The sequence below is a fragment of the Chrysochloris asiatica genome, unplaced genomic scaffold (genome assembly GCF_000296735.1).
Source record: "Chrysochloris asiatica unplaced genomic scaffold, ChrAsi1.0 scaffold00104, whole genome shotgun sequence".
Taxonomy (NCBI): Eukaryota; Metazoa; Chordata; class Mammalia; order Afrosoricida; family Chrysochloridae; genus Chrysochloris; species Chrysochloris asiatica.
Window position 1 is genome coordinate 7,888,932 of NW_006408622.1, and position 25,405 is coordinate 7,914,336.

The following is a 25,405-nucleotide window of genomic DNA, read 5'->3' on the forward strand; positions in this document are numbered from 1 at the left end:
CCATCAGGACAATGTACCTGCTATTCTTCCATGGCGGCAAAGACTCTCCTATGAGAATTTTGTTAGTCAACCTTACTCCAGCTACCCTACAGCCCTGACTCTTACGCCGTCAGACATCATTTTGTTTCCTAAACTCAAAGAACATTAAAGGAACATGATTTGAGCCCTTTAAAGATGCCAAAATTTCCATTTTGAGGCAGTATAAGTCAAAGATGCAATTCTTTGGGGGAAAAGGTAGAGATGAAAACATTGTCTATGGACCTAAGTGGAATCTACATTGAGAAACAATCGCTTTGCATTTTGATATTTTTGTTTAATAAAGGTTTCTATGATTCTGTAAGGAGCTCTGGTAACATAGTGGTTACAGGTTGGGCCGCTAATCTCACGGTCAGCAGTTCAAAACTACCAGCGGTTCTGCAGGAGAAAGATGAGACCTTCTGCTCCTGTAAAGATTTACAGCCCCGGAAACCCTATGCAGGGTCTCTATGAGTCGTAACAGATGCCACAGCACACGGCCACCACTGTGATTCTGTAGCAATACTTTGTCACTTACCTTAGTATATGACAGTCCCAGTTGTTTCACATCCTTTACGACACTTAGTGTTGCCAATTCTTTTGTTGTTTTGTGTTTTTTTTTCATTAGTCATGCTGGTGAATATGTAGAGATATCACAGTATGGTTTTAATTTTATTTCCCAGATGACTAATTGAGTATATTTTTTGCTAAGGATATTCTGAACTTGAAAACATTATTCAACAAATTTTAGAATTCATTTCCTTCTCCAAATTGTAGAATTTTAAAAAAAGGTCTGGGGTGACGTATGATACCCTCTGGTGGGTGGTTTTGAACCTGCCATGCTGGAAGACAAGGGACTGACTACAGTTTCTCATGGTGAGGCTGGGGAATTGGACACCTGCCCCAGAAACACCTGGGAAACTGGTCAAGAACTGTAGACAGTGGGCCTGACCTGAGGTTTTGGAACCTTATTGGAGCTCATGATCCATTTCTCTGGGGCTAGATGGTAGAGTCTCTTGTGTCTTTCTTTTCCTTTACAAATTCCATGTGCTCTGAGGTTCCCCTGTCTGTCCTGCTCACTGTTGCAACATCAGTGTGGAGCCGATCCTGGCACAGAGCAGTGCCCCAGAAATACCCACTGAAGGAAGAATCACACAGACGAATGGGTTACCTTTGACTTCTTTTCTCCCATCCTTGCTGACTAGAGTTGTTTGTGACTCAGGCTTGTGAGTCCTGAGCCCCCAGTACCCATGTTATTGTTGTTGTTATGTGCCGTGGAGTCGGTTACAGCTCATAACGACCCTGCACAGGGTTTCCAAGGCTGTAAATCATTACAGGAGCAGAAAGTCTCCTCTTTCTCCTGCGTAACAGCTGGTAGTTTCGAACTGCTGACTGTGAGATTAGCAGCCCGATTCGTAACCACTACGCTACCAGAACTCCTTCCCAGTACCCATATTCACCTTAATTCTCTCTACACTGGCCATTTAGAAGCCTCCCCTGGAAGACCTCATCCCTAATGGGCTTATGTGTTTGGGGATCTCTCTGGAGAAACCCCTCTTGAGTGCAGCATCTAACCCTCCTCCACACAACTTCCTCAGCTTTTTCAACCCTCCCTGTTATAAATGACATGCCTTCGGGTCAGATGATGGCAAAAGGATCATGTCTGTTCCCCCTCACCCTCCTGCCCCATCAGCATTTTGATGGGCACTATAATAATGCCTCCCTTCCTTTGATGTGGCTTCTCCACTTTTCTCAAGTTGGACATTATTACTTTGAACGCAGCATGGTCTGGGGAATGAGAGCTCTGGATCAGGCCCTTAGGTTCAAATCAAGGTTCTTTACTTCTTTGTGTGGCTTACAAATTCCGTCATTGCCAACCCGGAGTATACCCATGCAGGCAGTGAGGTGAAGGAGTGGCTGATGTCTCTGAGTCTGGGGATGGAGGGCAAGGGGTTCTGGCTGGGGCATCTGAGGGAGGCCTGGGCTGGCCCTAGAAAGACAGGGAGGGAGGAGATCAGGGTCAGTACAGGGAAGAAAGTGTGCTGAGAACCCAGGAGACCTAACATGTGTCTACTTTGTAAAACAATGACCAGGTCTCAAGGAGATTGAAGAAAGGCTTCCTAGAAGGAAAAAGTTTGAGGTTGCGTGTCAAAGACCAGAGGATAGAACCTTATGCTGGTGTGGGTAGAAATTGTCTCCCAAGTTTCAGTACCATGATGCATGGACAGCGGAAACGAAACAGCAAATCAAATGGATTGTCATTGAGTCTATCTATTCTAACTCATAGCAACCCTATAGGACAGAATATAGGACTGCTCTATAGGGTTTCCAGGGCTGTAAATCTTTACAGAAGCAGACTGATACATCTTTCTCCCTCAGAGTGGTTGGTGGGTTCAGACTGAAGACCTTCCTGTTAGCAGCCCTGCCAGTCCTATCAAAATAGGGCAAGAAATGAATCCATGACACATACATTGTTTATGCGATGTGGAGGCGGGCATGCAAAAACGGAAGAGCTAAAAGCAGTTTTGGGAAAAAACAACACCTTTTTTTTTTTTTTTTAAAGATAGATTAGAAAGGTTTATGCTTGTCTGTGATAACTAATATGAAAGGTTTATCAAAGTTAAAAAAAAAAAAAGAAAAGAAAAGAAAATAAGAAAAGAAATCCTTGCTGCTTTCTCCAAAACTGATTTGAAAACTTGGCAGATTTGAAGAATCATTCAGTAACATTTTATGGGTCGATGGTAATTTGATGCAGCAAACCCATGCATCTCGCTAATTTACTGCCAAACCAACATTAAGCACAGACCTTCTGTGGAAGGTTTATAGGCAGCCGGCTCATAAAGATGCATGCCTGACAAGTATTCGGCTTCTCTTAGGATGTGTACTATGAAGTGTTTATCAAAATCCACCTAAATCATATTTGCCTTTTATTTGTAAACAATATTTGTGGGCTTCAGATCTGGATCCCATGCACTATTTCATTGCCACTCAGGGCCTCAGTCGTGATATACAGCACGGGTAGAAGGCGTGCAATTGGTTAATGCCCTTACTGCTAATCAAGAGGTTGGAGGTTCAAGTCCACCCAGAGGTGCTTCTGAGGAAAGGCCTGGCTGTCCATTAAAGACCCTATGGAGCACAGGTCTGCTTTGACTCACATGAGGTTGGAGTTGACCCCACAAAAAATGGTGCTCATTTCTCTCGCAGGAGAGATAGCCTTTGTATGATGGAGCATGAGATAAGAGACCACCTTGGAGATGTTGGTCTCCGCATTTCCCAAATAACTTGTGATTTTGACCATAGGGAAAGCTCAGGACCAGTTGGAGGGAAATGTCAGCTTGCTAAGGGTTTTCCATCTCCAAGGGTGCTCTAAAAAGGAATACAAGCCTGCATCTAAGCTAGATCTTTGGCTCCCAGAAAATTCATTGCCTGCTTTCATTTTGCTTTCTTGGGCTTCCTAGTGATGAATTCTGGCCACTTGTCTCTCTACCCAAATCTGCTGGCAGCAGCTCCTCAAGAGATCGCTGGAGCTTTGTTTTATATGTTGGAATGTGTTGAATAATAAGAATAATGCAAACTCTTGTCTTTCATCACAGACAAAAACACCGCCAATATTTTCCACAAAGGAAACTTGGACTTGAGCAATGTTATTTTATGCTGGACACCACCCTGATCTCTCTGCTTTCCCCTTCCCAATGTTAATTACCAGCTTTAGAAGAAGGAGTGGGGGGATGGGGAGGGAAGTGTGCAGAAAGCCAGTAGCACAAAGCCTGGTGGGTCTTTGCAAAGGGGAATTTGATCTTGGGCAAATGTCAAGGCGCTTTTTGAAATCTATGTTATGATATCAGCTCATTGCCCATGTAGGGCTCCATCTGGGTTTCATAAATATTGTATGGGGCTCCCTCACCACCTTCTCGGCCTGTTACAGAACACAACAGCCACCTCACCCTCCCACACACACCTCCCATCACAGTTGCAATCTATAGCGAGTTGTCATGAAAAGCCAATTGGTGATATTTCAATCACAATGTTCTTGTAACAAATTCCATTCAGATTCCATCAGAAAGGGAGTTAAAGGCTTCATCCTGCTGCTGGGAGAATGATATGCTAAATGTAGCTTCCTGGGGCTCTGGCAGCCAACCAGCGGCTTTGTAATTTATAGTTCTCCTTCCTGGTTCTCCCGGTGACCTTGGAACCTCCACACGGGTGAATTTCTCAGGTGCACCCGCTGCCCTCTTGTGAGATGCTCCCTGAGTGAGCGCTCAGGAGAGAGCATGCGGTGGATAATTGGAGGATTGCTTGTTGCTCCTGACCTTTTCTCTAAAATTTATGCTAGGCAAATATTGTAGTGAAAGGTGGCTTCCAGGTGCTGAGAACCTTCCTCCAGTCCCAGCCCACAGCAGGTGATCCTGGAAAAGGAGAAAGGACCTTGTGCAATTTACATTCATCAGCTATTTTTGGTTGAGGAATAAACAAAATGGTCCAAACTGCTGCTCTTACAGATTGTAGCAGAGGAGTGGCGTGTAGAAAAGATTAATGTACAATTAAAACCCGTGTATGGGTAAATTACAGGGTGACAGCTATCTAATGCAAACACTGCAGATGTGTAATTAAGAGGAGTTACCGTCTCTTAAGGATGAATTTGCTGAGGAAAAGTGCTAGGGAGCTGTCTATAGAGCCCCGAGGGACAGTGTGGGGGGCGTGGAGATGGTGAGGAGGTGGTCCATGCAGTGGCTTTGAGGGAAAGTCCCCACTCAATTCCGCGCCCCCAGCTAGTTGGAGCCAAACTCAACTTGTCTCCACAGCATCCTTAGGGTCCTTGTTCCAGGTTCCTTCCCTGGCTTCCCCCTCCTCACCTTTGGCTCTGTTTGGCAGTGAAAGCCATGAATGTCTCTCTCTTTTTTTTAACATATTAAATTTCTCCTGCTTTGTCAGCTTTTTAAGGAATATGTTACATTATGTGGAAATTGGATACTAACAAGATTTGTATGAATAAATTAGACTCTTAACTTTTTATGTTATTACAAAATTGAAATGGACTCTAATGACAGTCAGAATTAATGTTCTGTTTCAAATAAACGATGGGGATGTGACTGCAGCTTCAGTGCATTCGCTCATCTTGGGTGCTTTGTGCCTATCTTACATGGCCTTGCCCAAGAAGGCAAACATTGAAAGCAGGTCTTTCCCTTCCAGCCCTGCTTCTCTTGGACACGCTCCTAATGACCTCTGGGTAGTGGGCACACTGGAACTCTGCCTGAGCACACAGTCTTTGGGCCGAGGCCACATCTGAGCTGCTGACCTCCCAAGTGGTGATCCCAAGAAGTTGTCCTTAACCCCAGGGAACGTTGCCTGCCCTTACGCTCGAGATCCTACCTCCAATGACTGGCTAAGGTGAAGTTCCCAAAGGGCCAGTTTCCCTTTCTGGATTCAGAAGCATTTCTGAAGTGCCCTCCCAGTTCAAGGGCACCCTCTGGGGCCATGTGAAGAAGTATCATCATCATGATGTCTGTTTTAGGGCAAGGAAATAATGTCTGGGATCCCTGAGGGCATTAGCTAGGGAAAGTGGGGGGTCCAGACATTCCAAATACTCAAACACAGGTAGATTTTCATATGAAATCGCTTGCCTTCTAAATCTGTAGACCAGTTTATTGTTTTACACATTTAAAACAGAAGTCCAAGCTGACCAAACAAAATCGTGTCTGAGTGAAGGGTGTCTGGCTTTGTGGGCAGGCTTGAGGATTTCGTAATCCAGTGCCTTCTTGGGCTGGTGGATGCTTTCCCACCTGGAAGCAAGAACTTGATTGAGGCCTAGTGCCTGCTGCAGCCCCAGAAAGGGACAGAAACTGCCAAAACCGTGGGTCACTGCTACAGAGCCATAGGGTGCAGTACCATCCAGCTGTGGCTCCTGTCCTGGGACCCTCCCCATCTGCCAAGAAACAGATTGGAAGTGTGGCTTAACCCCGACAAACCCAGCTCCCCCAAAGAGGACAAAACAGGAAATAAAAAATGTCATCACTGTGTTAGATCTGTAACATTGTTACAGAGAGGACGTTTGATGTACAGTTACTCTGCATTCCTAAACTCTTAACTTACATTCATTTGATAAAGAGTCACTGGTGATGAAAAGGTTAAGTGTTCGACTAACAGGCTAAAGGTTGGCAGTTTGAACCCACCCAGAGGTGCCTTAGAAGACACACCTGGTGGTCTTGCTTCTGAAAGGTCAGAGCCTAGAGAATCCTATGGGGCAGTTCTACTCTGCACATACGTGTTCCCAGCAGGAGGAATTGGCTTAATAGCAGCTAACAACAATAAACTAAAACTTTTTTTTTTTTTTCCCACTGTTTATCAAATTGTGATTTAGGTGAAAGTTTACAGAGAAAATTGATTTTCCATTCAGCAATTCTTACACAATTGGTGACATTAATTGCAACCCCACAGTGTAACAGCATTTATCCCCCTTAGTCCCTGTGTTTTCCATTACCATTTGTCCTTCTCCCTATCCCTTCCTGCCTTCTGAACTTCGTTATCTTTCATGCTTGGTTGTTCTAAGAAACATGTTTCACCCTGGTGGTTTGATTATCTTATAGTCTTGTCAATTGTTGGACTAAAATTTGAGCCACCAGGGTGACTTTAGCTCCAGTCTTGAAGGATGTCTAAGGGGCTTAGTCCTGAGGGTTCTACCAGTCTGCCTGATCCTTTTTATTATTTTGAATTTTGTTCCCCATTTTCCTCCCACTCTATCCAGGACTTCCTATTATGATCCTTTTCAGAGCAGTCCACAGTAGTAATTGGGCACCATCTAGTTCTTCTGGTCTCAGGGTTCATGGAGCCTGGGGTTCACGCAGTCCACTAGAGCTTTGGATGAATTGTTTTCATGCGTCTTTGATTTTCTTAAGTCTTCTTTGCTCTGAATGGGGAGAAGCCAATAGGTGACTTTTTTTTTTTTTTTAGTGTTTTATTGTGAATTATGTGATAGTTTACATGGGAGAACATTAGTTTTACATTCATTCTATCATATATCATTTCATTGCCATGGTTACAATCCCCTCCATGCATTGTCAATCAACCACTATAAGTCTGCACCCCGGTTGTGAGTACACAGCCCCTCTCCCTCTCTGTCTAAAGTCCCCAGCTGCTCCATCTCTCCACATCATCGTCTCTGCCTCCATCTCAGGCATCACTGCTTCTCTGGGTAGGGCCCTGCTCTCTGTTCTTCTCCATTGATGGTTCCAGGGACCTCTGCTCCTAGACTGAAAAGTTAATCACTCCCCTCCTTGCTATAAAACATCTACCTGAACATTTCTAACCCTCACAGTTAGTCCTGATAACAATTATTCACTATTGTATCACAAGAGACCTATCCTCATTTCATTTCATCAGCCCCGCCTAGACAGATTGGATACAACTCAGTGGAGATTCTACTACCTTCCTCCACGCCCTCTGGATCTAGGTTCCCTTTTGAAAGCTTGTAAGCCAGTTACTTCTTGCCTTTTGTAGCCCCGTACCCCCCCCCCCCCCCATGGGTGACCCTTTTCTAACAAGCTTTTAAGATCCCAGTCACCCAATCACTATACACCAAAGTAGGATGTGGAACATTGGTTTTTTGGACTATGTTATGCCAATTGATTTTGACTTTGTGATCCCTGATACCAAAGTCCTGTGCCCCAGGCCCAGTGACTCATTCCCTTCAGGAGTTTGGTTTTAGCTAAGAAGTTTTCATAACTTTGCTTTCTATTGTTTTTATTGTTGTTAAGTGTCATGGAGTTGGTTCTGACGCCGACTCATAGGGACCTGATATTGGGGTTCTGAGGAGCAGCTGGTGGGTTTGAACTGCCGACCTTGTGGTTCTCAGTCCAGTGCTGACTAGCACCACACCAGGAGTCTACTATATTCATGAATATATAAAAATCATCTTTATGCATGCTGCTTATAACCTGTTTAATCATGAACGGCTTTCCTTAATAATGGATCTATTTCAATCCTCCTTCTGAGCCCTGCACACCATTGCTCCATATGAATTGATCATAATTTATACTAAACTTATTATATCCCTGTTGGACATTTTGGCAATTTTCATTTTTGTTTTTAAATTTTAAAGATGGTTAAAGTGACTATTCTTACCATATGCATTTGTGTAATTTCAGGATAAATTCCTAGGTGTGGAACTGTTGTCTGTACACTTTTAAGGCTTTAAATGCACCCTGACAAATCCCCTTCCAGAAAGCCCACCTCTTTGATACCCAGAGGGCACGAGCGTGACTTTGTTCTTGTATTCACATCAACTCTGGGAATCCTCATCTTCTTTTTTTCCTTCCATCTATGTCAATCTGATAGGCAAAAAGGCATGTGCATTGCTTTCAAAATGACTTTTTGAAAAGTCATTTTATCAGTGCAATCTTGTTAAGTGCCTTTGAGTTGGTTTTGACTCACAGTGACCCTGTGTAAGGTTTCTGAAGAATGACCGGGTGGTTTGAACCTCTGACCTTGTGGTTAGCAGACCAGTGCTATCCTACAGTGCCACACCAGGATTCCTATCAAGACAATGTATGTATGAAATTTAGGAAGGTACAGTAATAAAGGCTTATAGTAAATCAGTGACTCTGTCCCTCATACTTTGGACATATTATCAGGAGGGTCCAGGCCCTGGAGAAAGACGTTATGCTTGGTAAAGTGGAGGGTTAATAAAAAGACGAGGACCCCCCACCCCTCACCCAATGAGATGAATTGGCACAGTGACAGCAGCAATGGGCTCAAGCTTAACCGCAATTGTGGGGATGGTGCAGGACTGGGTAGTGTTTTGTTCTGCTCTGCATAAGGTCACTGTAAGTCAGAATCAACTAAGTGACACCTAACAACAACAACAGCAGTGACCTACTATTCTTCAAACTGTATCTCCTGGCATATATTACTATGTCCATATTTCTAAATAGCATGAATCTACTGTCTATGGACAACTTACCTAAAGGAGCCGCCCTCATAGTGTAATGGATTATAAGCTTGGCTGCTAACCACAAGGCCAGCAGTTCAAATCTACCAGCCACTCCATGGGAAACAGATGAGACTTTCTGCTCCCATAAAGATTTACAACCTCTGAAACCCTATAGAGGGTCACTATGAGTTGGAACCGACTCGGTGGCACACAACCACCACCACCCTAAGATCGGCAGCTCAAACCCACCAGTGGCTTCCTGGAAACCCTATATGATGATGTTGTTTTTAAGTACCTTCTAGTCACTTGTGACTCACAGTGACCCTGTAATAGAGTTTGTGAGGAGCAGACGGTGGGTTTAAACTACCGACCTTGTGGTTCACAGTCCAGTGCTGATCCTACAGCACCACACCAGAAACCCTATATAAGATCACGTGAAGGCAGCAACTACATATGTAAGCTGACTAGCCAATTTCACAGCATTATTTATTGAACAGTCATTCTTTGCTTTAATGATTTTTAAGTGACAGTTTTATGGTTTTCTAAATTCACATATATACTTGGGACCATTTTAGGACTCTTGTTTTCTAGTATGTCTAGTACCAGCATCCATTATTACAATGATAATGTATGAACACATTTTAACTAACTCCCAAGGCAAATCTCCTCTCAGTTTACTCTTGTGTGATAATCAAATTGTAATCTTCTAGGTGCACTTTAATTCGCTCGTCCGTCAGTTTGTTGTGCTGTGGTGGCTCGTGCGTTGCTACGATGCTGGAAGCTATGACATGGGTATTTCTAATGCCAGCAAGGTCACCCAGGGTGGGCAGGTTTCGGTGACACTTCCAGACTAAGGCAGACTAAGAAAAAAAGCATGGCATTCTACTTCTGAGCATTAGTCAATGAAAACTTTTTGGATCACAACAAACCATTGTTCACTACAGTGCTAAAGATGGTGCGGGATCAAGCAGCATTTCATTCTGTTCTTCATACGTTTGTCATGACTTGGAGACATAACAACAAGGGATTTTTTTCTTTAAGTTTTTATTGTGAATTGAGTGATAGTTTACATGGGAGAACAATGGTTTTACACTCATCCTATCATACTTCGTTTCATTGCAATGATTCTAACCCCCTCCATACATCATCATTCAACAGTATTTGCTTCTATTCCCTCTGTTTTGTCTTTTTTGGGGAGATGTACACCCAAACACTCAGGAATATTTAATCATTCAAACAACCAAAGTACATGCCCTGCAAGTCTGCCCCCTGGCCACCAGCACACAGCCCCTCTCTCTCCATGAGTCTAGAGTACCCTATCATCTCTGCCTCCATCTCTGGTTTTGCTGCTTCTCTGGGGAGGGTCCCACACTTTGCTTCCGTTCTTCTCCCTTGATGGTCCCAGGGTCCTCTGCTCTTAGATTGTAAGATCAACCACTCATCCCTTTTTGCTGCAAAACTTCTACCGTTACAGTTGCGACAATCACAATTAGTCGTGATAACAATTACTTTACTCACTATTAAAGGGGGATGCACTTTAGTTTCAAATAATATGTGTCAGAGATTTGTATTGGGATTGTATTTTTTACAGATATATTTAGGATAAATATACAGAAATATTTACTTCTTAACTATATTATAGGAGTCCTGGTGTGGCACTGTAGGATAAGCACTAGACCATAAGGTTGGTTTGAACCGCAAGGTGTCGGCAGTTCAAATTCACCAGCCACTCCTTGGAAACCCTATATAGGGTCACTATGAGTTGAAAATGACTCGGCAGCACTTAACAACAACTATATTATATATTACCACATTGAATCTTCTTATCCATTTATTCAACAAATATTTATTGAAGCACTACTCTAGGCACTGGAGTTCTGGTGCGATGCTGTAGGATAAGTATTAGACCGCCTGCACGGTCGCTGGTTCAAACCCACCAGCTGATCTTTGGAAACTCTATGCAGGGGTGCTATGAGTTGCAGTGAGTCCTGGTGTGGCCCTATAGAATAAGCACTAGCCCAACAGGTCAGTTTGAAAAGCAAGGATGGTAGTTCAAATCCCCCAGTCGCTCCTCAAAAGCTGTATACAAGGCTGCTATGAGTTGGACCACTATGTGTCTGTCAGTTTGTCGTACTGTGGTGGCTTGCATGTTGCTTTGATGCTGGAAGCTATGCTACTGGGATTATAAATCCCAGCAGGGTACACCGCAGGTGGGCAGGTTTCAGCTGAGCTTCTAGACTAAGACAGACTAGGAGGAAGGAGAGCTGTTCAGCCACTGAAAACCTTATGAACAGCAGTGGAACACTGTCAGATAGCACCAGAATATTGAATAGTGATGAATAGCACCAGGATATGGTCAGATAGTAATGCCAGAAAATGAGCCCCTCAGGTTGGAAGGCACTTAAAATATGGCTGGGGAAGAGCTGCCTCCCAAAGTAGAGTTGACCATGATGACGCGAATGGAGTAGAGCTTTAAGGACCTTAATTTGCTGATGGGGCACAACTCAAAATGAGGGAAAACAGCTGTAAATATCCATTAATAGTTTGAATATGTAATATAAGAACTATGAATCTAGGAATGTTGAAATGGAACACATTAGTGAGCTGAAATGGACTGGTATTGGCCATTTTGTATCTGATAATCATATGGTTTACTATGCCAGGAATGACAAATTAAAGAGGAATGGTATTGCATTCATCATCAAAAAGAACATTCCAAAATCTATTTTGAAGTACAGTGTGGTCTGTGATGGGATAATATCCATACGCTTGCAAGGAAGACCAGTTAATACCACTGTTTTCTAAATTTACATACCAACCACTAAAGCTAGTGATGATGAAATTGAAGAATTTGTCAACTTCTTCAGTCTGAAATTGATCAAACATGCAATCAAGATGTATTGGTAATTACTGGTTATTGGAATGCAAAGGTTAGACTCAAAGAGGAAGAATCAGTAGTTGGAAAATATGGCCTTGATAATAGAAAAGATGCTAGAGAATGCATGACAGAATTTTGCAAGACCAGTGACTTATTAATTCCAAATACTTTTTTTGAACCACATAAAGGACAGTTATACACTTGAACTTCACCAGATGGAATACACAGAAATCAGATTGACTACATTTGTGGGAAGAGATGGTAGAAAATCTCAATATCATCAGCCAGAACAAAGCCAGAGGCAGACTGTGCAACAGACCATCAATTGTTCATATGCAAGTTCAGTCAGAAGGTGAAGAAAATTAAAACAAGCCCACAAAAGCCAAATTTTGATCTTGAATATATTCCATCTGAATTTAAAAATCACCTCAAGGACAGGTTTAATTCATTAGACACTAATAACCGAAGACCAGAAGAGTTGTGGAATGACATTCAAGAACATCATACAGAAAGTCAGCAAAAGTTCTTGAAGAAGAGAACAAAGAAGGAAAAAGGCCATAATGGATGTTAGAAAAGACTCTGACTTACTCTCCAGCGTAGAAATGGCAAAGCAAATGAAAGATGAGGAAGTAAAAGAGCTGAACAGAAAATGTCAAAGGGCAACTTGAGAAGACAAAACCAAATATTATAATGAAATGTGCAAAGACCTGGAGTTAAAAAACTGAAAGGGAAGACCACACTCAGCATTTCTCAAGCTGGAAAAATGGAAGAAAAAATTAAATCCTTGATTTGAAATATTGAAGGATTATATAGACAAATAGACTTGAAATATTGAAAGATTATATAGACAAGGAGCTTTGGTAGCGTAGTGGTTACGAATCGGGCTGCGAACCTCAGGGTCAGCAGTTTGAAACTACCAACTGTTCCACGGGAGAAAGATGAGGCTTTCTGCTCCCGTAAAGATTTACAGCCTCGGAAACCCTGTACAGGATTGCTATGAGTCAGAACCGACTCCACGGCACATAACAACAACAACAACATAGACAAAATATTGAGTGATGCAGAAAGCATCAAATGAAGATGGAAGGAATACACAGCGTCACCGTACCAAAAAGAAATAGTTGGTGATAACCATTTCCAGGGGTAGCATATGATCAAGAGCCAATGGTACTGAAGGAAGAAGTCCAAGGTGCATTGAAGCATTAGCAAAGAACAAGGCTCTGGGAATTGATGGAATACAAATAGAAATCTTTCAATAAACTGATGCAGCACTGAAGTCACTCACTCATCTATGACAAGAAATTAGAAAGATAGTTACTTGACTAACTGATTAGAAGATGTCCGTATTTGTGCCCATTCTAAAGAAAAGTGATCCAATGGAATATGGAAATCATTTGACAATACCATTAATATCACATGGAAGTAAAATTGTGCTGAAGACAATTATAAAAACACCTACAACAGTACCAGGGAACTGCCAGAGGGTCACACCTATTTTAGATGAGGATGTGGAACAAGGGATATCATTGATGACATCAGATTCTTCTTGGCTAAAAGCAGAGAATATCAGAAAGATGTTTACCTTTGCTTTATTGATGATGTGAAGGCTTTCAACTGTGTGGATCATGAAAAGCTATGGAAAACATTGTGGAGAATGAGTATTCTGGAATACCTAATTGTGCTCTTGAGGAACCTGTACATAGACCAAGAGGTAGTTATTCGAACAAAACAAAGGGACACTGAATGGTTCAATCAGGAAAGGTGTGTGCTGGGGTTGTTTTCTTTCACCATTATTTATTCAATCTGTATGCTGAGCAAATAATCCGAGAATTTGTGTTATATGAAGAACGTGGCATCGGTACTGGAGGAAAACTCATTAACAACGGGAAGTATGTAGATGACACAGCCTTGCTTGTTGAAAGTGAAGAGGACTTAAAATACTGATGAAAATCAAAGACCATAGCCTTCAGTATGAGTTGCATCTGAATGTAAAGAATGTAAAGGAAACAGAAATCGTCATCATCTTAACATAATAAATGGAGAAAAGAATCAAGCTGTCAAATCCTTCTTTTTGCTTGGGTCTGCTATCATCATTCTCAGAAGCAGCAGCCAAGAAATCAAACGATGTATTTCATTAGACAGATCTGCTGCACATGATCTCCTTAAAGTGTACAAGAGCAAGGATGTCCGTTTGAAGACTAAGGTACATCTGACCCAAGCCATGGCATTTTCAGTAGCCTCATATCCATATGAAAGTTGGACGATGAATAAGGAAGACTGTAGAAGAATCGATGAAGTTGGAGAAGAATATCAAAAGTACCATGGACTGCTAGAAGAACAAACAAATCTGTGTTGGAAGAAGTACAGCCAGAATGTTCCTTAGAAGCCAGAATGGCAAGACTGAGTCCTTATCAGGAGGGACCAGTCCCTGAGGAAGGACATCATGCTTGGTAAAATGGAGAGTCAGCAAAAAAGAGGAAGATCCTCTAATGAGATCGATTGGCACAGTGGCAGCAGCAGTGAGCTCAAATTTAAGTATGGCACAGGACCAGACATAGTTTTCGTTCTGTTGGGCATAAAGCCACTATGAGTCAGAAGTGACTCAACAGCATGAGTTGGAACAGACTCTAAGACATTTAACACCAACAGCAACGCTGGGGGTCTGTCAGGCACTGGGGATATATCAGGGAACAAATCAGAAGAGAAGAGGATCCCAACGTCCATGGAGTCTAAAATAGACAACATCTTTTATGACTTCACAACTAACTTTCAGTATAAGAATCTACATCAAAGCTAGTTGAGGCAAAGAACAAATGTACAACTGCTCTTTAGCTTCTCTACTATTTCTGACACCGTCAGTCCCATGGACCTTTCGTCCTCTCTACTCTGTTTGATACTTAATTGCCGCATCCATAAAACTCATAGAATCACTATATTCATGATGTCATTAAGTGCCATTAAGTTAGTTCCCACTCATAGTGACGCTGTATAGAGTTTCTGAGGAGTGACAAGTTGGTGTGAACTGCTGACCTCATGGTTACTAGTCTAGTGTTTATCCTACAGTGACACACCAGGACTATTTGTGATAGCAACTTTAGTAACAGAGAAGGATGTAAACAGAAAGGTATAAATGAAGGAATGCAAAGGACCAAGTTTGGAAGAGGTCCCAGCACAGAGCAATTTATGTCAGCATTAGAAAACTGTCAAACAGAAATCTCCGTGACAACGCTCTGTGGGATCAGCTGCTAGCTACTGCTATGCCTTTTGGTAGAGTCCACTGTCAGCTTTTCCTCACAGCAGGCTCCCAGTCCCTCCTGGTCAGAGGACAGCTACAGACAGCTCTAGGAACAGCCCACTGATGAGGGTGCACCAGTTCTGTGAGCTGCTATCACCTTGCACTGCTGCTTCTGCATTCTGGGTCTTACTGCCACAGCCACTTCTCCTGGTTCTATTGACCGCCCTACTTCTTTATCAGGTCCTGTTTTTTCCTGGATCCAGACTCCTGTCAGTTACAGCTCTTCAGCGTTGCAACTCAGTATGGCAGCTATTATACTGAGTCTGAGAGGGTCTCAGCTTGGGGCTCCTGTACCCAAAAGATGTGCTTCCCCCTCCTGGCTCTTGTTGACCAGGAGACCCCTAAAATCTCAAAGTTTCAGTTATTTATGTAGGCCACGTCTTGTCAATATAAAGGTGGGGTCTTCCTAGCCAGATTGGAACCCAGACAATCCTGCTAGCTGAATTGGAATCCAACCAATCCTTTTAGCCAGATTTGTTGTTGTTAAGTCGATTCTGACCCATAGCAACCCTGTATCGAATTTCCGAGGAGCAATTGGTGAGCTTGAACCACTGACCTTGCAGTTCAACCCACAACACCACATCAGGACTACCCACGTTGTTGTTGTTGTGAAGTGCCATCAAGTTGGTTCCCACTCAGAGTGACTCTGTATAGGGTTTCCAAGGAGCAGCTGGTGAGCTTGAACCACCGACCTTGCAGTTTAAATGGCTTTGCAGTCTGATGCATTAACCCACAGAGCCACACCAGGACTCCACAAGAATCCTAGATTACTCAGGAAATGTCAGCCAACTCAGGGCTGATCAATTACCAGGCCAGAGCAGACAAAAGCAACAAACCATCAAGTTGTTAACAGCGTATCCTGGAAATGTCAATCAATTTGGGAAATCACAGATCCCCTCCCAGGTCCCCCCTCCCCTTTCTTTATACAAACCCAGGACAAAGAGGCCACTGCACCACTGAGCCAAAATACAAGGGGATTTCCAACATGCACAGAAAAATTCCATTATCTTTTCATTCCATTTCCCCCTGAACTTTTTGCAATCCCTTGTAGGTGTAGAGAAGAGGGTCCAACTTAATTCTTTAATTGTGTCTTCACAATTGTTCTTGGTTGAAATTACTTTTCTTTCTCTAGTTAGTTGTCTAAGCACTGTTGTGAAAACAAAAAAAATCTGTAAGCTTTATTTCTGGATTCTGAAAGTTCTCTTTGTTGTTAAGTGCCATCAAGTCAGTTCTAACCCATAGTGACCCTGTATAGGGTTTGTAAGGACTGGCTGGTAAGCTTAAACTGCCAACCTTGTGATTCAAACCGACCTTGCAGTCCAGCGTATTAACCCACAGCATCACACCAAGACTCTGTTTTGTTGTTGTTGTGAAGTGCTGTCGAGTCAGTTCCGACCCATAGTGACCCTGTACAGGGTTTCTGAGGAGCAGCTGGTGAGCTTGAACTGTTGACCTTGCAGTTCAGCTTTGGCGCATTAACCCACAGCGCCATACCAGAACGCCAGGACTCTGTTTAGAGTACTTAAATTTCTTAGTGACATAGGAAAATAAGAACACCAAGGAATTTTTCTCTATTTACTTAAGTCTTCCATTGTCTTACTCAGTTTTCTTCATGGGGGTCCCAGATATTTGTCATATAATTTATCCCTAATATTTGCATTGTTTTTTGTGAATGGGATCTTTTTCTATTACGTCTTGTAATTAGTTATTGTTATTTCAGGTGAATAAAGACCAATTGTGCCTTAGATAGCTGCTTGTAAGCTTTTAAGACCCCAGGCACTATCAACAAACTAGAAGGCAGAACAGAAACACTAAACACATTATTAGGTCAATTAACTTGATGTTCCATGAAACCATGTCCCTAAATCTTCAAACCAAAGAACCCAATCCCCTAATAAGGTTGTACATAAACAACCCCAGCAGTTACTTTCCCTTTTTTTGTCTTTGTTGTACATACGAAGGTAAGTAAAAACTATTGCTACAAAATCATGTTGTTGCTGTATGTCTTTGAGATGGTTTCATTTCATAATGACCCTGTATAAAGGTTCCAAGAGTGGCTAGTGTTGTTGTTATGTGCTGTGGAGTCAGTTCAAGAGTGGCTAGTAGTGGGTTTGAATTGCCAACCTTGATGTTCATCAGTTCACACCAGTGCCACACCAGGGCTCACGTTCACACAAAACCACAGAAATCTTTATTAAACAAAAATATCAAAATGTGAAGCTATTGTTTCTGGCTATATTCTCCAGCTAGGTCTATATACTTCAGAAGACTCTGTTTCCATTTGCCCTGAAGAATTTTGTGCTCTTCGGTTTTTACACCAAGTCAAAAAGGCAGTTTTGGCATCTTTGAGGAATTCAAGTAATGTTCCTTTTCAATGTTCTTTGAGTTTGGGGAACAAAAAGAAGTCTGAAGAGAAAAGATCAGGGCTGTAGGGTGACTGGGGTCAGCTTTCCAAATGAAACTCTTGTAGGACACCCTTGATGAATGGGCAGGTGCATTGTTCTAATGGAAATAAATGCCTCAGTACAACTTTCTGGTCCTTTTTTCACCAATACAGTTTTCAGTTTGCTTAAAACTTCTTCCTAATAAGCCCCTGTGATTGTCCTGTGTTCCTTGAGAAAAATCTGTCAAGGTTACCCTTTTGGAAGCCCCAAGCAGTTGTCATAACCTCTGAACTGACCTGTCTACCTTGAATGTAACTGGTCCCTTCTCTGTTGTCATTGGGCCTTTTTTTTTTTTTTTTTTGATAAGGCACCCTAACTAGGTGTGTGCTGTAAGATAAAGCCCTGGACCTCAAGGTTGGTTTGAACAACAAGGTCGGTGGTTCAAATCCACCAGCCACTCTTTGGAAACCCTAGACAAGGTCACTATGAATCGGAATCGACTCAAGGGCACTTGACAACAACAACACAACAAGATCATACAATAATTGTCATTTTGTGACTGACTTGTTTTGCTCAGCCTAATGTCTTCAAGCTCTGTACATATTGTAGCTTGCATCGAGACTTCATGTCTCCTACTGGTCGAGTAGCATTCCATTGTATGTACATACCACGTTTTGTTTATCCATTAATTTGATGAGAGACAGCAACACCTTTTGTTTCCATTTTTGGCTGCTGTGACTAAAGCTGCAATGAACATAAGTATACAAGTCTCTTTTTGAGTCTTTGCTTTCAAGTATTTTGGGCATATAACTAGGAGTGGAATTGCCGTTGAGTCAATTCCTATCCAGAGTGACCCTGTATAGGGTTTCCAAGGAGTGGTTAGTGAGTTTTAACCGCCAACCTTGAGGTTCAAACGACTTTGCAGTCCAGCACATTAACCTATATCGCCACACCAGGACTCTGGGTAATACAGTAGTTCGTTCAAAACTACCATCTGTTCCACGGGAGAAAGATGAAGCTTTCTGCTCCCGTAAAGATTTATAGCCTTGGAAACCCTGTACAGGGTCACTATGAGTCGGAACTGACTCCATGGCACATAACAACAACAACATGGTCCTGTAGGTTAATGTGCCTCGTTCATTCTATGTACAGGTGTGGTTTAAAATGAGGAAAGGTGTGCGTCAGGGTTGTATCCTCTCACCTTACTTCTCCAATCTGTATGCTGAGCAAATAATCTGAGAAGTTGGACTATATGAAGAAGAATGAGCTATCAGGATTGGAGGAACCAAACACAAGGTTGTATTATTTGCATATTAGCAACCTGTAATATGCAAATGACACAATCTTGCTTGCTGAATGTGAAGAGGACTTGAAGCACTTCCTGATGAAGACCAAAGACTACAGTTTCCGTATACATTACATCTCAATATACTGTTTTGGGTTTTTTTGTTGTTTTTTTTTTAAACCAAACCCATTCCAAGTTATAATGACCCTATGTAGGGTCTTGAGATTGTAACTCTTTATGGGAACAGACAGCTTCATCTTTCTCCTGCAAAGCTGCTGGTGGGTTTGAATCTTGTAGTTAGCAGTCCAGTGCTTATCCTACAGCTCAATATAAAGAAAACAAAAATCCTCACAGCTGGACATTATAAACAGAGAAAACATTGAAAATGTCAACAATTTCATTTTAGTTGGATCTCCCATCACCGTCATGGAAGCAAACACCAATACTGCTGAAACTCTTCTAAAAGCTAGAAAAGCAAAAAATAATACATTCTATGAAGCAGACATAACATAATCAAAGTACTGCATTGGGAAAATCTGCTATTTTGAGGACTAAGGTATGTCTGACTCAAGCCATGGCATTTCCAGTCACCTCATATGCATATGTAAGTTAGACAATGAATAAGGAAGATAGAAGACGAGTTGATGCCTTTGAATTTATGGTATTGGTAAAGGATATCAAATACCATGGACTGCCAGAAGAACAAACAAGTTGTGTTGGAAGACGTACAGCCAGAATACTTCTTAGAAGCAAGGATGGTGAGACTTCATCTTATGTACTTTGGATATAATCCCATCAAGAAGGGTGTTGGATATTATCATATGCTTTTTCTGCATTCATAGCAGTGATCATGCGATTCTGCTTCTTTGTTCTATTGATGTTCTAGTGTTGAACTATCCTTACATACTGCTTGCTCCTAGTATATGGCTCTTCCAAATATGCTGTTGAGTTCTGTTTACTACTATTTTGTTGAGGATTTTTTTTTTTTTAAAGATTTCTTTCTTTTAAAAAAATTTTTATTGTAAATTGGGTGAAGGTTTACAGAGCAGATATCAGTTTTCCATTCAACAATTTATATACATTTTGCTTCATTGCAATCTCCTCAATGTAACATCACATATCACTCTTTGCCTTGTTTCCTTATATCATTCCTCCTTCTTTCTTAACTCTTCTGAACTTTGTCCTTGGGTAAATCTTGCCCTTTTTATCTCAAATGGTTGATTATCCTAATGTTATTGTTTGGCTGAAAATTGAGCCATGCAGGTGACTTCATCTCTAGATCTGAAGGATGATTAAGGGAATTCTTCCAGTCTTTATGATTTTGAGTTTTGTTCCACATTTTTCTTTCATTCTATCCAGGACCTTTTGCTGTGATTCCTTTAAGAACAGTTGGAAGTGGTAATTGGATACTATCTATCTAGTTCTTCTGGTCTCAGAATGGTGAAGACAGATATTCACGTGGTTCATTAATACACTGGACTAATTGTTTGCCTGTGTCTTTGTAAGAGATATTGCCTTGTAATTTGTTTTATTGTGTGTGGTATCTTTGTTTGGTTTGGGTCTCAGGGTTATGTCTGCTTCATAGAATGTATTATTTTTTGCTTTCCTAGCTTTTAGAAGAGTTACAGCAGTATTGGTGTCAAGTCTTAAATGTTTGATAAAATTCTTCATTGAAGACTTCTGGTAGAGGCCATTTTGGGGGTGGAATGGAGGGGTGGTGGAAAGTTTTTGATCATTGATTCTAACTCTTCATTTATTATGGATTGAGATTTTCTTTGTCCTCTTGAGTCAGTGTGAGTAGATTGTGTGCTTCTAAAAATTGATCCATTTCATCTATATTTATACAGCTTGTGGCCATATAGTTGTTTATAGTACTCTGTCATAATTGTCTTTATTTCTCTCAGGCCAGTTGTAATATCACCTCTTTCATTTTTTACTTTGGTTATTTGCATTTATTCTTAGTCATACATTGCCCTACTTTTATCATCATTATTTAAAATCAGTGATTATGTAGATTTACAGTTGTTTACCAATTTCCTTGCTCATTTTCGTTTATTGCATCCTACATCGTCTTTCAGGTTTCTTATTCACATAGCCCTTTAGTATATCTTTCAGGTAAGACTTGTGTAAACTTTCTTGGCCTTTGTTTACTCAGATATATCCTCTTGCCTTTAAAAATTGAACCAAATATAGAGTTCTAGGATGATAGTTAATTTTCTTTAGCCCTTTGAATATCTTACTCTGCTATTTTCTGGTTCCCACTGCGGCACTGTAGGATAAGCTCTGGGCCACAAGGTCAGTTTGAATCACGAGGTCTGTGGTTCAAGCTCACTCTGGAAACCCTATGTTGTTGTTGCTGCTAAGTACCGTTGAATTGGTTCCGACTCATCGCAACCCTGTATAGGACTTTGCAGGAGTGGCTGGTGAGTTTGAACTGCCGATCTTATGTTTCGCAGTCCAGTGCTGATTTAGAGCACCATACAGGGTCCAATACAGGGTCACTATGAGTTGGAACCGACTCAACGGCACTTAACAACAACAACTACTACTCTTTAGAGAAACCTGGATTCAGTCTTCCAGTCATTGTGGACAGTGTCATTCTCATTTGTTTGTGTGTGTGTGTGTATGATTTCTCATTTTGATATTTCTCATTGTCACTGAGATTTTTCTAGGTATAGATTTTTATTTCCCCTGCTTAGAAGTTGATGGGTTTCTTCAAACTAAGGGTTAATGGCTGTCTTAAATTTTTGCAAAGTTGCATTCACCATCTCATCAAATAGTACCTCTCCTCTGTTCTCAATATTTTCCTTTCAAATGTCAGTCACACATGTGAAGAGCTCCTGGTGTGGCACTGTAGGATCAGCACTGATCTGCAAACCACAAGGTCAGCAGTTCAAACCCACCAGCTGCTACTCGGAAACCCTGTACAGGGTTGCTTTGAGTTGGAACCGACTTGACGGAGCTTAACAACAGCATATTGTAGTTAAGAACATGAGAGTTTGTAGCGAACTTGCTAGATTTGACTCCTATTCTAACACTTAATAGCTTTGAAAAGTTATTTAAAATCTCGGTGCCTCTGCTGTTGACTCTGAATCATGACCACCCCCTGTGTAGCAGAACAAATCATTGCCTGGTTCGATGCCATCTTTATAATTGTTGGTATTCTCAAACCCATAGTTTCATCCTCTGTTTATTTTGAGTGCCTTCCAACCTAGGGGCTCATCTTCCTTTCTAGGGCCCTATATCAGACAATATTTTATTGTGGTACTTAACATTTTCCTTGGCTGCTTTTTGGAAGCAGATCACCAGGCCTTTTGTCCAAGTCTGTCTTGTCTGGAAACTCCTCTTAGACCAGTCTATCATGGGTGACCCTGCTAGTATTTGAAATGCTAATGGTGTAGCTTCCAACATGACAGCAACATACAAGCCACAGAAGTATGTCAAATTGCCTGAGTTGTACAAATTGTGGATATTACCGAATTCTTGGTTGCAGAAAGTGTGTTAATATATGTGAAGTGCTTAAGAGTACTTGGTGCTGACAGTTCCATTAAGGGGTGACCCTGCTGGTATTTGAGATGCCAATGCAGATGAGGGGTGGTACCTCAGTTTACTCTTCTACAGTTGCAAGTGATATATTACCAGCTTCGGAGGTGGTTGTAGAAATTAAGTGACTTGATAATGTAAAATGCTTTAAATAGTGCCTGGCACATGGTTAGATCTATGTAAGTCTTAATAGCGTTCACTGAAGTGCTCCAGCCACCCAACACTGATGCCAACATGCTCACCACAAGGTTATTATTGTAAGTCTTTCCGAAGCATCGGAGTTTGCTTCCGTCCCCAGGAGTACATTTCTTTCCCAGTCTTCATTATTAATACTCCTCTTTTAGATCTTCTTATTCTGTTCTCTTCCTCTTAATTACACTTTCATATTTTCCAAGTCTGCTTTCCAGGTTTTTTATTGCATTTGTCTCTGAGATCACTAAATGTCACCATTTGTTAATTATTCTGTTATTAAAGCCTTCTGTTGTGAAAAAGCGGAAGACCCACAAGAGATGGATTGACACAATGGCTTCAACAATGGGCTAAACCATTGTGAGGATGTCACGGGATCAGATAGTATTTCATTCTGTTGTTCAGAGTGTCATTAGAAATCCGAACTGACTTGATGGAATCTAGCAACATTCTGTGTTTAATTTCAGTCACTAGATTTCTAGAAGTTCTCATAGAGATCTTTTAAATCTACATGCTTGTTTTTATAGTTTCCTGTCCTTTGATAATTCTTTCTTTTACTATTTACTGGTTTCAAACATAATTATATTATCCTGTCAAGGTTTTCTCCTCATCTCAGCACTTAGGGTTTGTGTCTTGCTATTTACTTACCAGCCGATTTTCTCTCATGGTGAATCATTTCCCTTGGGGGATTATAATTTCTGCATGATACTCTAGTGGTGGTGGTTGTGTGCCATGGGGTCGGTTCAGACTCATAGTGACCCTGCATAGGGTTTCCGAGGCTGTAAATCTTTATGGGAGCAGAAAGTCTCATCTTTCTCCCGAGTAGTGGCTGGTAGTTTTGAACTGCTGACCTTGCGGTTAGCTGCTCGAATTCAAACCCACTATGCTACCAGAGCTCCTTACATCATACTCTAGAAAAGCAAAAGCGATCCAAACTAATTGATTGTGATTGACTGATTGATTGTAAAGATAGCCTTATATACTCCTGACTCATGAAATTGGTATTTCTCAGAGCATTAAAAAAAAAAAAAAGTTGCTGCTTGGGGGTCCCATAGATGCCTCAGTTTGCGACTTATTTTTGCCCCTGATTTCTGTGTTGGGGATTCTAGGTCCCTTTCTCTAGCACCACACACGTGTGTAAATTGAAACTCCACGGCTGTGGTGCTCTCTTGGCATTTCCTTTCTGGGAGACTTTCTACCACTCCACTTCCCCACCCACCCAATGCCTGTTTGCACTTTTTTTCAGGCCACAATTGAGTTTTCTAATTTCTTTGCCACTGAGGTGTAGGTTTCACTTTACCAGCTCTCCATTCTCTTCTCTTAGAGCTTCTTATTAAAATGTGTGATTCTTTTTTAAACAATTGTATAGGATTCTAGAACCGACAAATCTGTGTCGGTAAAAAAAAAAAAAAAAAAAGCAAAAAGGCAACCTAAAAACCAAGAACTGGTAAAAAAAAAAAACAAGCCCCGGAAAAAGAAAACAAGGTTGGGAAAAGTAGAAGGTCAGTGAAAAAGAGGAAGACCCCAGCAAGATGGATTGGCACAGTGGCAGCAGCAGTGGGCTCAAACCTAACAGCAATAGTGAGGATGGTACAGGACTGGGCAGTGTTTTGTTCTGTTGTGCATAGGGCCTGTATGAGTTGGAACCAACTCAATGGCACCTTAATAACAACATCGGATTCCAGAGTGTGAGTGGACTTAAATCTTATTTAAGCATTTGCCTATTAGTGGACATTTCTGTTTTTTTCCTTAGCATTACATAGGAGCATAGCTTCAGTTTCGTATCTTATGAGGACCCTAGGTATACCTCCTATCCCAGTGGACACTAAAGCCTCAGGCTCTGGACTCTGGGGTCTCCATCTGTTATTTTGGGCCTCTGGGGAACTAGCTAACAGTGTATTGCTTCCGTTCTCACATCTCTTCATTTTGACACCTGAGGATTTTCTTTGTTTTTCTTCAAGCTCAACTGCGTATTTCATTATTTTATATGAAATTTTATCTAGCATTGCTATGAGTTTGGAGCTGGGGGTGGTGGTGGTAGGGTTGTATGTGTCTGCAGTGATCTTTTATTTAGGACTTTTACGTGTCTAGTGAAAAGTAAGATTGGTCTGTGGCTTTATTTTTTGTTTCATTTTTGACAGGTTTTGGTATCCGGTTATGTGTTATTCATAAAATTAATTAGGAAGCTTTTCTCCTTTCTTTGTGCTATGGAACATTTTAAATAGCATAGAAAATTTCTGTTCCTTGAAGGTTTGAAAATTTCTAGTGAAAACTGAAGACAGCTATGCCTTTGGGACTAATGATGACTGTTTTCCACACTTTTTTTCTATTCAGCTTTTCTTCATTTTAGATCCGTTTGTGTAACTTTCGCTTCCCTAGACTCTCATACGTTTAATCAATCAAGATTTGAAAATTTATTAGCATAGAGTTCTGTATGTGGTTTTCTTATGTTCTAATAATTATTTTTGTATCGCTTCTATCTTTCTCATTAATGTTGCTTTTCTCTTGATTGGACATTACTAGAGGCTTGTCTTGTTAATTGCATTTCTAACAGATAGCTGTTAGATTTACTTATCAATTCTAATGCTGAGCTCTTTAAAAATGAGTACAAGGGGGCTTCAAAAAGTTCATGGAAAAATGGAACTAAAATATAATGGAATCTTTCCACGAACTTTTTGAAGCCCTTTCTGCTTTCTTCCTTTTATCTTTAATCCTTTCTTAATTTTTGTTTGAAAGGAGCCCTGGTGATTCAGAGGATTAAACATTGGGCTGCTAACTGTAAGGTCAGCGATTTGAAGGCACCAGCCACTCAGCTGGAGGTGGAGGAGGCCATCTGCTTTTGTGAAGATTTATAGCCTTGGAACCCTAAGGAGCTCTCTAGCCTACCCTA